At 45.4% G+C, this 13,724-nt stretch overlaps 1 protein-coding gene across 4 annotated transcripts in view; it reads left to right on the top strand.

The window, feature by feature from the left end:
• SVIL (supervillin) overlaps positions 1-13,724 on the top strand; it is a 273,866-nt gene that overhangs the window by 117,234 nt on the left and 142,908 nt on the right. For 2 of the 4 annotated variants that reach the window (XM_079767919.1, XM_079767918.1), the window contains one exon: positions 5,375-5,478. The exons of the other annotated variants lie outside the window; for them this stretch is intronic. The gene's annotated coding sequence lies outside the window, so the exon portion shown is untranslated. The remainder of the gene's footprint in view (positions 1-5,374; positions 5,479-13,724) is intronic. 4 annotated transcript variants of the gene reach the window in all.

Genomic DNA, 13,724 nt, shown 5'->3' with positions numbered 1-13,724 from the left:
AGGCCCGATGCACGAAATTCATGCAAGAGTAGGCCTTCCTTCCCCTGGCTGCCGGCACCGGCTTCCCTCTGGCACCCGGGACCCAGGCTTCCCTCCAGCTGCCAGCAGGCACCTGGGACACGGGCTTCCCTTGCAGCCCCGGCTTCATCTGGAAGGTCGTCCAGAAGGACGTCCAGTTTAATTAGCATATTACACTTTTATTATTATAGACTAGAGGCCTGATGCACGAAAATTCATTCAAGAGTAGGCCTTCTTTCCCCTAGTTGCCGTCACTGGCTTTCCTCTGGTACCCAGGACCCAGGCTTCCCTCCTCCGGCCACCCGCAGGCACCTGGCACCCTGGCTGGCTTCCCTCGGGGCTGCCCGCAGGCACCCGGGACACCAGCCGGCTTCCCTCTGGCCCCGGCTTTGTCAGGAAGGACATCTGGAATGACGTCCAGAAGACATCTGGTCTAATTAGCATATTACCCTTGTATTATTATAGATATCTTGACAGTAGCATGGAGAACATGCACAAGGACACACACATGCACGCATGCAGACCTTGGCATGTGGGAGAATATTCTAGAGCTAACCAGCAGCTTGGCCTCTGTGTGGACCTGACCCAGGTGGAAGAATAGCATTGCTTGGGTGTACTCTGGCTGTACTCTATTGATTTTTTTTTGAAAGCTAAGAAAGTGGTTTACTATCTCTTCATTTAAAAAGTGGATTTTCTGGCTGGCATGACTCAGTGGTTGAGCATCGACCTATGAACTAGGAGGTCATGGTTCCATTCCTGGTCAGGGGTTTTGGGCTCGATCTCCAGTGTGGGGCATGTTGAAGGCAGCTGATCAATGATCCTCTCTCATCACTGATGTTTCTATCTCTCTCTCCCTCTCCCTTCCTTTCTAAAAAGAAAGAATTTAAAATTATTTTAAATCAATTATGTTATTTTAGTAACAATAATAGAAAATGACTACTTCTGATGCCTGAGTGGTCATTCCAACGCCACTTTCCTGAGGAGGTGAATCTCAGTTCATCATGTCACCAGCATTCTGTAGCTGGTTCACACTGAGAAAGCTTTGGTCAAACTCTTATACATTCCACAAGGGAAAAGGAAAACTTTCCTACCTAGGTGGAGTGGAGTGGGTTTTTGGAACTCATATTAAAATGCCTATCTGTGTTTTAGTACTCTTAAGTGGGTTTGTTTAAAAGGCAACATAAAAGAAGAGAACATTATTTGGGTTCAGATGTCAAATTGTAGATGAATATCTTTATGTTATTCATCTGGACATGCGTGATCTAGAGGAAATTCTGGCCTGCTCACTCTCATAGTCCGGGAGCCCTCGAGGGATGTCCGACTGACGGCTTAGGCCCGCTCCCCAGGGGTAGTCAGACATCCTTAGTGCTGCTGCGGAGGCAGGAGAGGCTCCCGCCACTGCAGCTGCGCTCGCCAGCGGTGAGCCCAGCTTCTGGCTGAGCAGCACTCTCCCTGTGGGAGCACACTGACCACCAGGGGGCAGCTCCTATGTTGAGAGTCTGCCCCCTGGTGGTCAGTGCGCATCATAGCAACTGGTTGTTCCTCCATTCAGTCAATTTGCATATTAGCCTTTTATTATATAGGATATATAGGATTTACTTCAGATTTAATTAAATAATTTCCTAGACAGTTGTCACATTGTTTTTAAACCTTTTAAAAGTATCTTAATTCTCTCAGTTACATTAAAAACTTCAACAGTATATTATTTAGTATATTTTCCCCATCAATACACAAAGTGAATTCAATACAGCACTGGATTAAATGACAAACTTAATTTCAATATTAATAGTAGTACCTTCTGTGTTTAATTACTCACTTTGTTAAAACCTAAAACTGGGTATTCCTCACTTGTCACCTGCAGTATAAAACTGGAACTGTTTAAAACAAAAACAATCACCTTCCTTCTAGAGAAGGTTTGAGTGAGTCAAAAATGTTATAAATTAAATTTTCATTAGGGAGCTTTCAGTTCCTTGTACTTTTTGAACCAATTGGCTCTAGTCACCTTGAAGGAGTCACTCTAAATTCTGACTGATGGTAACCAAAACTTCTCCAAGTAGTTTGCTTCTGAGATATTCCTTTTTCTCATGTGCAAGATACTACAGGGCTGGGGATTCACTGCCTTGTGCCACATCTAATGATAGTCAACCCTACCTCTGGTTACCACTGAACTCAAAGACTTCTCTACCTTTGACATTGGTTTGTTCCCCATTCCTCTTTAGAATATTCCAGGATGTTAAAAATGCCAAGTAACTTTTATTTTAAGTAAGGGGTAGCATTTGAACCATCCTATGTCATAGGGACAAGCCTTCCAGAGCTAAAAAGAGACATTTATCACATCCTGTCCTGGCTCAGGGGTAGTTGGGATTGAGCAACCACCTGACAGTTACTAGCGGTTCTCCCACGGCAGCTTCTATCTGAGATGACCAGGAGCTGTACTGTGTCAGTGCCCCGCCCTAACATTTAAAACAGATAAAGCCTTTAAAAACATTGGGCTTTTGAATGCTTTGAGACATAAAAAAAAAAAAAAAAAAAGTGAAGGAACTGTGCCCTGAAGATAAAAAAACAATCTTCCTTCTCTTTTTCTTTCTTTTCTTTTTATAATTATACTAGTGGCCTGGTGCACAAAAGTCGTGTACGGAGGGGGGGGGGTCCCCTCAGCCCAGCCTGCACCCTCTCCAATTGGGGACCCCTTCGGGGATGTCTAAACTGGCAGTCAGACATCCCTCTCGCAATCTGGAACCACTGGGTCCTAACCACTCACCTGCCTGTCTGCCTGATTGCCCCTAACTGCCTCTGCCAGTCTGCCTGCCTGATCGCCTCTAACTGCCCTCCCCTGCAGGCCTGGTCACCCCAACTGCCCTCCCCTGCTGCCCTGATCTCACCCCCAACTCCCCTCCCCTGCCGGCCTGATCACCCCTAACTGCCTCTGCCTTGGCCCCCACCATCATGGCTTTGTCGGGAAGGAAGTCGGATGTCCGGAAGATGGCCGGTCAACCCGGTCTAAGTAGCATATTACCCTTTTATTAGTATAGATAGATTATATAGGATAGGATTGCTTAAATGGGGGGAGGGAGCCTTTTTCAGCAGGAGGAGATGCTCTTGGCGGACAAAAATACATAATCCCTATATCTAGACTGATAGCCAGCCATATGCACTATGCTGGGAAACCGGTCATTAAAAAATTGAACCGCTTTCTTACACCTTACACCAAATAGCTGTTGCCCTTAAAACCCCTCCTTAGCCCTAACCGTTTTGGCTCGGTGGATAGAGAGTTGGCCTGTGGACTGAAGAGTCCTAGGTTCGATTCCGGTCAAGGGCATGTACCTTGGTTGTGGGCACATCACCAGTAGGAGGTGTGCAGGAGGTAGCTGATAGATGTTTCTCTCTCATTGATGTTTCTAACTCTTTATTCCTCTCCCTTCCTCTCTGTAAAAAAAAAAATCAATAAAATATATTAAAAAAAACAAAAAAAACAAAACCCTCCTTAGCCCCCACCTTAGGTTCTGTCTTCGCAGTTCACCCAGATTTGGTTCTGATTTGTCGGTTTCTATGCCAGTCAGCGTTAAAAGCTCTGCCTCCTAGGCAGCCATTGACTCCTCACAGTTCACCTAGATTTGGTTCTGATTGGTCGGTTTCTATGCCAGTCAGCATCTCCGGGCATGATCAGAGAGGTGGGGCTGATCAGCAGCCACCCCAGGCTGCTGGCAAGCGGGCTGAACTGCTGACCTCTCAGAGAGAGGGAGAGAGAGAGAGGCTCGGCTGCTGATGAAGCCCACCTCTCTCTCTTTCCGAGAGGTCAGCAGTTCAGCCCGCTTGCCAGTCCCCACCCACCTGAGCCTGCTTCGTGCGCTGCCTGGTGTTCAGTTGTCCCTTCAGTCATTTTGGATGTTATGGACCCTGGCTCTTTATATATATATATATAGAGAGAGAGAGAGATTTTTATTGATTTTAGAGAGGAAGGGAGAGGGAGAGATAGGAACATCAATGATGAGAGAGAAGCATGGATCAGTTGCCTCCTGCACGCCCCACACTGGGGATCGAGCTCGCAACCTGGGCTTGCGTCCTTGACTAGAATTGAAACCGGGACCCTTCAGCCCACAGGCTGATACTCTAACTACTGAGCCAAACCAGCCAGGGCAATCTTCCTTTTCACTGAACAAAAGTAAACCAAGAATTACAGTAAAAGGGATTTCAGAAAGCCACAGGAAACTTGGATTGTAGAGATTGGCACCAATGCTGCAGTCACTGGGCTGAGCAGAAGAAGAAGGCCGCATTCTTCTCAGTCACTTAGTGTTATATAAGTGTTACTTATAAACTAAAAAGGCAGGAAGAAATGCAAGATGTTACATATTGAAAGAGCAGAGATAGCTGATTCCTGCGTGCAGGCCTGCAACTTGGGAGTTTTTATGAGCAAGCAGTGCTTTGGGTACTGCACAGGCTCCCCTGGCAGCTCAGAAGCTCCAGGTGAGCACACACACAAATCCTCACAATGGGTAAAGTATGTGATGAGGTGTAGGAATTGAGGAGCAGGAGAAAATTGAGTCCTGGAGACTCCCCTCCTCACCTAGAGAGAATGAGGCAGGGTAGGATTTAGATAAGTGGTAAGATGGAGGAGGTCAAGTGCAGATGAAGGTACAATGAATGCACACTGTTTGGGCACTCGAGAGCCTGAATGATAAAATAAGTGGTGTGTGTTTATTGGCCACAGGAAACCATGGGAGTTTTAATGGGACAGATGCTCACACAGCAAGAAGGGAGGGCGGGGTGGAAGAGGAAGCACTGAGGAGATAGCTAAAATGCTACTGTGATTGTGCAATTCTCAGACTGTGATGACAACAGCAGGAAGAGAAAGGGAGGGACCTGAGGGAGTGAAGAAAGACTTGCCCAGTGTGAGGACTTGATTGGATACAGATATCTGCAAGAATGGAAGAGACGCAAGTGGGACTCATCTCTAAGATCCTCAGGGAGCCACAGGACATACCTGAGATAAGGACCAGGTTATGCCGACTTCACTGCGATGAGCTTGCTCATTTCTCAGGAGTCCACCTGATGGAGGTCAGGCAGGTTCAGCAGAAGTGCAGGCAGAGCCAGGTGACCTTGGTGAGAGAGAAGGGTTTTGTAGAGAGGTAACTTCCAGCCTTCACTTAGGCTACCTTGACATTTCTCTCACAGTAGAGAAGCTAATCCTGCCCAAGCTGAAAATCTGTGGATGGCCATGAGTGAGAACACCTGATGAGTGAGGTGCTGAGATACAGAGCTGGTAGGTGGGAGGGTGGGAAGTAGAGAGTCTGATGCTCAAATGACTACAGATCCAAGTTGGGCAGTGACTGATGAGGGTCTTTATCACTTTCCTTAGAAATCTGAAAGCATCATAGACCACATAGAAGCACCACCACCCAACCACCTCCACAAGCAATATACTGAAGGGGTGGATTCAGTGAGCACCAGAGCTCTGCTGAAGTAAGTCCTGCTCTATGTGATGGGCCTCCTGCACAGCTGATCCTCTGTGGTGGTCGGAGGTCAGTGGTCAGTGGTTGCAGCCAGTCCTTGCAGCTGATTGGTCTGAGGGTAAATCCCTCCCATTGACATGCCAGTAACCAAGGCTCAACTACAAGAGGAGTACACAACCCACACAGGAGGTGCACCTCGAGTGCCCAGCTTGGTGATTAGGGAGGCTGGGCATGGGAACCTGCAGAATACCTACTGCATTAGGCCACTCTACCAAGCCTGGGAGATGTAGCAGCTCTACCTAATACATAAAAATGAACACAGAGAGCCTGCCAAAATGAGGAGACAAAGAAACATGGTCCAAATGAAAGAACAGAACAAAACTCCAGAAAAAGAACTAAACAAAATGGAGGCAAACAATTTAGTAGATGCAGAATTCAAAACACTGGTTTTAAGGATTTCAATGAACTTAGTGAGAACCTCAATAGCATAAAAAATGATTAGTCAGAAATGAAGGATAGACTAGCTGAAATGAAGAATAATTTATAGGTTATCAACAGGACAGACCGGCTGGTGTAGCTCAGTGGTTGAAGGTCAACCTATGAACCTGGAGGTCTCAGTTTGATTCCTGGTCAGGAAACATGCCGAGGTTGCAGGCTCAATCCCCAGTGGGGGATGCTGGAGGTGGCCGATCAATGATTCTCATCATTGATATTTCTATCTCTCTCTCCCTCTCCTTTCCTCTAAAATCAATAAAAATATATTTTTTAAAATAGTAAATAAAGTGGAAGTTAAATCAGCTATTTGGAATATAAGGCAGCAAAACACAACCAATCAGTACAGCAAAAGGAAAAAAAAAGAATTAAAAAAAATGAGGATGGTGTAAGGAGCCTTTGAGACAACTTCAAGCATAATAACATTTGCATCATGAGGGTGCCGGAGGAGAAGAGAGAGAGCAAGAAATTGAAAACCTATTTGAAGAAATAATGACAGAAATATTCCCTAACCTGGTGAAGAAAATAGAAATACATGTTCAGGAAGCACAAAGAGTCCCAAACAAGATAAACCAGCCTACACCAAAACATATCATAATTAAAATGCAAAAGGTTAGCCCTGGCTGGTTTGGCTCAGCGGATAGAGCGTCGGCCTGTGGACTGAAGGGTCCCGGGTTCGATTCCAGTCAAGGGCACATGCCCGGGTTGTGGGCTCAATCCCCAGTTGGGGGCGTGCAGGAGGCAGCTGATCAATGATTCTCTCTCATCACTGATGTTTCTATCTCTCTCTCCTTCTCCCTTCCTCTCTGAAATCAATAAAAATATATTTTTTAAAAATGCGAAAGGTTAAAGAAAAAATTTTAAAAGCAACAAGAGAAAAGAAGTTAGTTACCTACAAGGGAGTTCCCATAATACTGTCAGCTGATTTATTAACAGAAATTTTGCTGCCAGAAGGGATTGGCAAAACATATTCAAAGTGATGAAAAGCAAAGACCTATACACAAGATTATTCTACCTAGCAAAGTTATTTAGAATTGAGAACAGATAAAATGCTTCCCAGACAAGAAAAAGGTAATGGAGTTCATCTCCACCAATCCAGTATTACATGAAATCTTAAAGTGTCTTCTTTAAGAAGAAGAAAGAAAAAACAGTATTTAAATAAAATGTCAATGAATACATATCTATCAACAGTTGAATCTGAAAAAACAAAATAAATGAACAAGCAAACAGAAACAGATTTATAGGAACAGATAACATTTTGACAGTTGCCAAATGGGAGGGGGTTTGTGGAAATGGGTGAATAAGGTTAAAGGATAAAGAAGTACAAATTGGATGTTCCAGAATAGTCATGGGGATATAAGTATAGCATAGGGAATCTACAGTAATAAAAGAGAAACATGCAAATTAACCATCACTTCACTACACCCACCAGCCACGCCCACCAGCCAATCAGGAGCGAGTATGCAAATTAACCCAACCAAGATGGCGGCCTGCCACAGATCTGGAGCAAGCAAGAGGCTTAGGCTGCCCCAGCGATGGAGGAAGCCAAAGCTTCCCACCCGTCCTGGCTGGACCTGGCCTCCGCTCAAGGCTATAAAGTTTCAATTATAGAAGATAAATAAATCCTAGATATTTGCTTTCAGCTGGCCCTGGCCTCCGCTCAAGGAGGTGCTAAAAATAAAAAAGGAAAAAGAAAAAAAGGAGGGGCTGGGACCTTGGGTCGCTGGGGGGTGAGGGGGGGATGATCAGGCCAGGATGGGATGTCAGGGGCCGTTGGGGGTAAGCAGACCAGCATAGGGGCCAGTTGGGGGTTAGCAGGCTGTCAGTGGGGGTCAGTTGGAGGTGATCAGGACAGCGGAGGGGTCAGTTTGGAGTGAGCAGGCCAGCAGGGGGGCAGTGGAGGTGATCAGGCTGGCACGGGGAGCAGTTGGGGGTGATCAGGCTGGCGGGGTGGGGGGCATTTGGGGGCGAGCAGGCCGGCAGCACGGGGCAGTTGGGGGCGAGCAGGCCGGCAGGCAGAGTGGTTAGGGGCAATCAGGCAGGCAGGCAGGCAGGCAAGTGAGCAGCTGGAGCCAGCAGTCCTGGATTGTGAGAGGGATGTCTGACTGCCAGTTTAGGCCCGATCCCTGTAAACCGGTAGTAGGACATTCTTCGAGGGGTCCCAGATTGGAGAGGGTGCAGGCCGGTCTGAGGAACACTCTCTTCTCCCCCCCCCCCCCCCCATGCATGAATTTTGTGCACTGGGCCACTAGTATAGTCAATAATATTCTAATAACTATGTATGGTGTCAGATGGGTGCGAGATTTATCAGTATGATTACTTAGTAAGTTATGTAATGTCTAATTACTGGGGTGTACACCTGAAACTAATATAATAAGTCAACTATAATTGAAAAATGAAAATGATTTAAAAATGGAAACAAAAGAAAAATAAACAGGCTCTCTCTAAGTAAATCCTCTGATGTCTAGTCTAGCAAAGGACAAAAAGTTTAAATAGTTAAATGTTTTCAAACATTAAAACACAGTGACATCCTGAACAAATCAACTGTATAAGGAGATTTTTGAGGCAATTGGAGAAAATGGAATGTAGATCAAGTATTAGATGATACCAAATAGCTTGTTAATTTTGTTATGTGTGATAATAGCATAATGGTTATGCAGGAAAACATTTACTATGTTTTTTAAATGCATATTGAAGTATATAAGATTAAAATGACTTGATATATTGGGTTTGCTTCTGTATCCACAAATAACTTTGTAGATAGAGAAGAGATAATAAAATACGTTGGCAAAACCCTGTTGAATATAGTGCGAGTATAGGAGGATTGTTTTAGCAATATCTCTATTTTGTGTGGGTTTAAATTTTTTCAAAAAAAAAACACCAAAAAAATTAAATACCAGAATAAAACATAGGAAAATTTCTTCATAGCAATGAGTTTGGCGATAATTCCAACTGTTTACAACCCAGAAGCCATGAAATAAAAGATTGATTAAAATCAACTTTTGTAGTGGGTGGGCGAGGGAACCAACAAAGGAAAAGGAAAAACTAGGAAAACTATTCACAACTTATATCACAGATATGTGACTAAAAATTAATATGTAACCTTCCAGAAATCTTAAAAAAAAGCAACACTGTAGATTGGCAGAGCATCTAAACTGACAGCACACAGAAAAAGAAAAAGGATCTAAAACATGTGAGAAGATGCTCAACCTCATTCATAGTAAGAGAAATAAGGCTGGGCTGTGACTGGGAGACTCCAGAGCAGCAGTCTGTTGTCTGCTCTGATTGCTGAGACTGGGGAACAAGAACCATCCCTGACGGGATGGAAGATGGTAGAGTGTCTGTGAGGAGCAGTTTGCCAGTTTCCATCAGAATTGCTTCAGTTGTGCTTACATTCAAGGTTATACTCCATAACTTTGTGTGGAATAGCAAAAGATTAGAGGGTTTGATGTCCATCAGGAGGGGCTGGTTAAGTAAATTATGGAGTACTCTGGAGCTGTAACACAATGAGGCTGCTGTCTGTTTGCCTACATGGAAAGATCCTCAAAGGACATCGCTAAGTATCCTATCTAATAAAAGAGTAATATGCAAATTGACCATCACTCCAACAACAAGATGGCCGCCCCCATGTGGTCCAAGATAGCTGCCCCCATGTGGACACAAGATGGCTGCCACAAGATGGCCAGCAGGGGAGGGCAGTTGGGAGGGACCAGGCCTGCTAGGTAGGGCAGTTGGGTGTGATCAGGCCTGCAGGGGAGGGCAGTTGGGGGTGACCAAACCTGCAGGGGGGGCAGTTGGGGGGAACCAGGCCTGCAGGGGAGTGCAATTGGCGGGACCAGGCCTGCAGGGGAGCACAGTTGGGGGGAACCAGGCCTGCAGGGGAGGGCAGTTAGGGGCAATTGGGCCAGCAGGGGAGCAGTTAGGCGTCGATCAGGCTGGCAGGGGAGTGGTTAGGGTGTGATCAGGCTGGCAGGCAGAAGTAGTTAGGGGCAATCAGGCTGGCAGGCAGGCCAGCAGTTGGGAGCCAGCAGTCCTGGATTGTGAGAGGGATGTCCGACTGCCCTTGAGGGGTTCCAGATTGGAGAGGGTGCTGGCTGGGCTCAGGGACACCCCCCACCCCAAGCATGAATTTCTTGCACCGGGCCTCTAGTACTTTATATTTGTATATAAAAAAGAAAATAAAATTGTATTTGCTTGAATAAAGAAATTTTGTAAAGGCAAACAAGAAATGAATAACTGGTGAGTAAGAAAGGAGAAAACCAGAATATTTCACTGTGAACCTTCTCCTACTTTTTAGCTTCATTCCAATCCCATAAATCAAGAAGTTACAACCATACACTGGATTTAAAAGACTGTACTATAGGCTCAGTACATTGAGTCACCTTTGCAGACCAGTTCTGGCTTTATGTATTACATCTATTAGCAGTAGAATTTTATATGAATTGAGTGAAAGTCCAAAAATAACAGTTAGGTCACTTGAAAACATGCACCCTCAGGCGCCCGTTAAATGTGCTTTTCAATATGTGTTTTGTTGAGAATGTGGTCTGACCAGCCCTGGGTGGCTCCTTTGATGAAGTAGATGCTGTGACTGTTCTGGAGGGAAGCTCCCTCAGCTCACTCCTCTGTCATTTCATCACCTGCCCATCCAGCCAGCTGCTCCATTAACTAAAAAATACCAAGTACATTTCAACACTGCAGGTGAAAACAATAGATAAACTGTCTGCAAAAATTATATGATGATTCTTGGGAGATTTTTAGCCTGGAGCCAGGGCTATTTTATTGTGTCCCAGGCTCCAAGTGTTTGTTTGCTAACCAAATGCTTTGTCATCTTTGGTTTAAAAGCTGCACATTAGCACCTGTTTTATTTACTTCACACCATGCCCACAGAACTCCTCCTTTGAAAGACAAAGATTTCAATTTTTAGTCATTCAGGAGACAATTACTAAATTCTTCACTTCTCCTCCCCCCATTTTTCTTCTTTATGAGGAATAGGGGTTAGAAACAATATTAGCTCTTTCATTCTGTGTCCATAAGATGTGAGAAAAGGGCAGGGCTCCTGGGGTTCTCACAGACATTCCCTCCCCTGGACTGAGTGCCTTCATGTCAACAGTAGTCCTGCTCAGCATGTTTTAATGAATGCCCAACAGGGTGAAGAAGGTTCTCTGAGCTTCCAGTAGTCAGGTCTTCAGAAGTCCTTCATATTCATTTTAATGGGAATGAAAGTACTTCAAATAATCTTTTTATCTCTTCCCTCTTTTTAAAACAATTAGATTTAGCCATCTTTCAGATAGTTTGCATCTTTAAACAGTTTATTGCAAAACCACGAAAACTGCAGTTTAAAATTTACATGATTTACACGTTTTTACTTAGAAGGCATGATCTCACCAGCATGTATATTATACGGTATTCATGAATGGAAATGTTGTGAGCAGCGGGAAAAGTACCACATGTTAGACCAGTAGGATGAGACCAGACCTGAGTTCAGCAACCTTGGTTTTTGAGTCTAGCTAGAGAAGAATTCAGAGCCAAGACTCAAACTGTAAGAGAACACTTATTTGGAAAATCACTGAGATAGACGCAGTAATTTGTGGAAGAAATGGGCTGAGGAAACAAGATATAGAGGTAAAGGAAGGGCCCTTGGAGCTTAGGAATGAGGGAGGTAAAGGGGATGTGCCTGAGGGTATTGAGGGGGGGCGGTTAGGAAAAGGCATGGGTGTGCTTCCTGGAGGGAGAGGGTTTTAAGGGTGGAGATGTTAGGGGAGGTCCCAGGGAAAGATCTTAACCTTTTGCACTCGGATGTCAAGTGTGACTCGACACTGTTAGCATCGGTAGCAGCTCGTATGAAAAAAGCAAGTGAGTGCAAAGGGTTAATAGAATATTCATCAATTTTCCAGGTGTGTCCTTTCAGGGCTGGAGTCTTTGCTGACTGATTGGTTGGCACCAGGGCAGTGTCTTTAGTCAATACAGCTGGTCCTGAGGTCAGGGGGGTCTAAACCACATGACCAGCCATGTGCTAGGTGAGGAAAGGTCACCCAGGGGATGAGGTCCCATCCTACAATTATCCTTTGCTAGTCACCCAGAGCTTCCATCCTGGTGAACTTCTGTACCTAGACTATAGTCCTTGCTCTGCTCATGTCTGTCTAACTGCCTACCACAGAAACATTTTTTTCCCCAAAAAAATCATTCTGGTGAGGAACAATTACCTGCTGCAGTGTGTAGTCTATCTGGACTTATAGAGCTGGGAGGTAAGTCGAGGCAGGCAAATGGGCAGTGTTAGTCATGTACCATGTGAGTGGTCCTTCCTGGAACAGCCCATAATGTTTTTTCTTGTCTGTAAGTCATCCTATATAATAAAGAGGTAATATGCAAATTGACCGTCACTCCAATACACAAGATGGCCGCCCCCATGTGGTCCAAGATGGCTGTCCCCATGTGGATACAAGATGGCCACCACAAGATGGCCGGCAGGGGAGGGCAGTTGGGAGGGACCAGGCCTGAAAGGGAGGGCAGTTGGGGGCAATCAGGCCTGCAGGGGAGGGCAGTTGGGGGGGACCAGGCCTGCAGGGGAAGACAGTTAGGGGCGACCAGGCTGGCAGGGGAGGGCAGTTGGGGGTGACCAGGCCTGCAGGGGAGGGCAGTTAGGGGCAATTGGGCCGGCAGGGGAGCAGTTAGCCGTCAATCATGCTGGCAGGGGAGTGTTTAGGGGGCAATCAGGCAGGCTGGTGAGCAGTTGGGATCCAGCAGTCCTGGATTGTGAGAGGGATGTCCCAGATTGGAGAGGGTGCAGACTGGGCTGAGGAACACACACACCCTGACCCCGACACGAATTTCGTGCACCGGGCCTCTAGTTACAGAATAATCAAAACTGGATTGGCATGGACAGCATTTCTTTTGTAGGTGGTTCAGATTGCTAATAGTTCCATAAATTGTTAAAAGCAAAAATATTGGCATATAAACTAATGTTTTGAAAGAACAGGACTAAATCTATCACATAGATACCAAACATTGCCCCAGATTTGGGCTGAGTGGAATTTACAGTGATGCCAACAAGCAGTGGACTGATAAAGGGGAAACTGTAAGAAGAGTAATGCAAGCTGAATAATGGTCCAAGTGAGCGTTAAATGTACAGGAGACACATTAGAAAGAAATCTGTGATGGGAAGAGAAGAAACGGACAGAGAGGGAATGGAGAGAGGAAGGTTGGTGGGGAACTGTAGAGGATGGCCTGGCAGTGATATCTGTAGATACCTCCACTGGGTCATTACAGACATGAGTGCCCTCGATTTTTAGAGCAACTTTCTAACCATCATTAGGGGGATAATTAGCCTAACTGGCACATAACTAGAAAACACCAGACCTGGGGTTTAAACTCCTGTCTGTCTCAAGAGCCTGGGGCCTTTGCACTAAGTATCATCTGTGGTATATCACTAGTCACTGCCCCTACATCAGAGCTGAAAGCCACGGGTTTAATCCTGAAACCAGCTCAACCCCCTCCAAAAATTGGGGCCAGAAGTGGCGGGGTGCTAGGGTGAAAGAATGCTTATGGCTCTGCCGGCCCAAACACATTTCCTCTTTTAGAGAAATGCATGAAAACACAACCCTTAGTTTAGAACTAAGCTTTTCTTTTCACGGATAAAGACTAGCACATTTTGATCTTTAAAATCACTTGTAGCTCCAACTCTGGTCTTCGGTCAATCTGAGTGTACATTGGTTTTAGATTAAAACATGGCATGTGGCCTTCTGGAAAACAAAGTGAAGAAATAAA

Source organism: Cnephaeus nilssonii (assembly GCF_951640355.1).
Source record: "Cnephaeus nilssonii genome assembly, chromosome: 4".
NCBI lineage: Eukaryota > Metazoa > Chordata > Mammalia > Chiroptera > Vespertilionidae > Cnephaeus > Cnephaeus nilssonii.
This window is presented reverse-complemented; position numbering and strand designations above follow the sequence as displayed.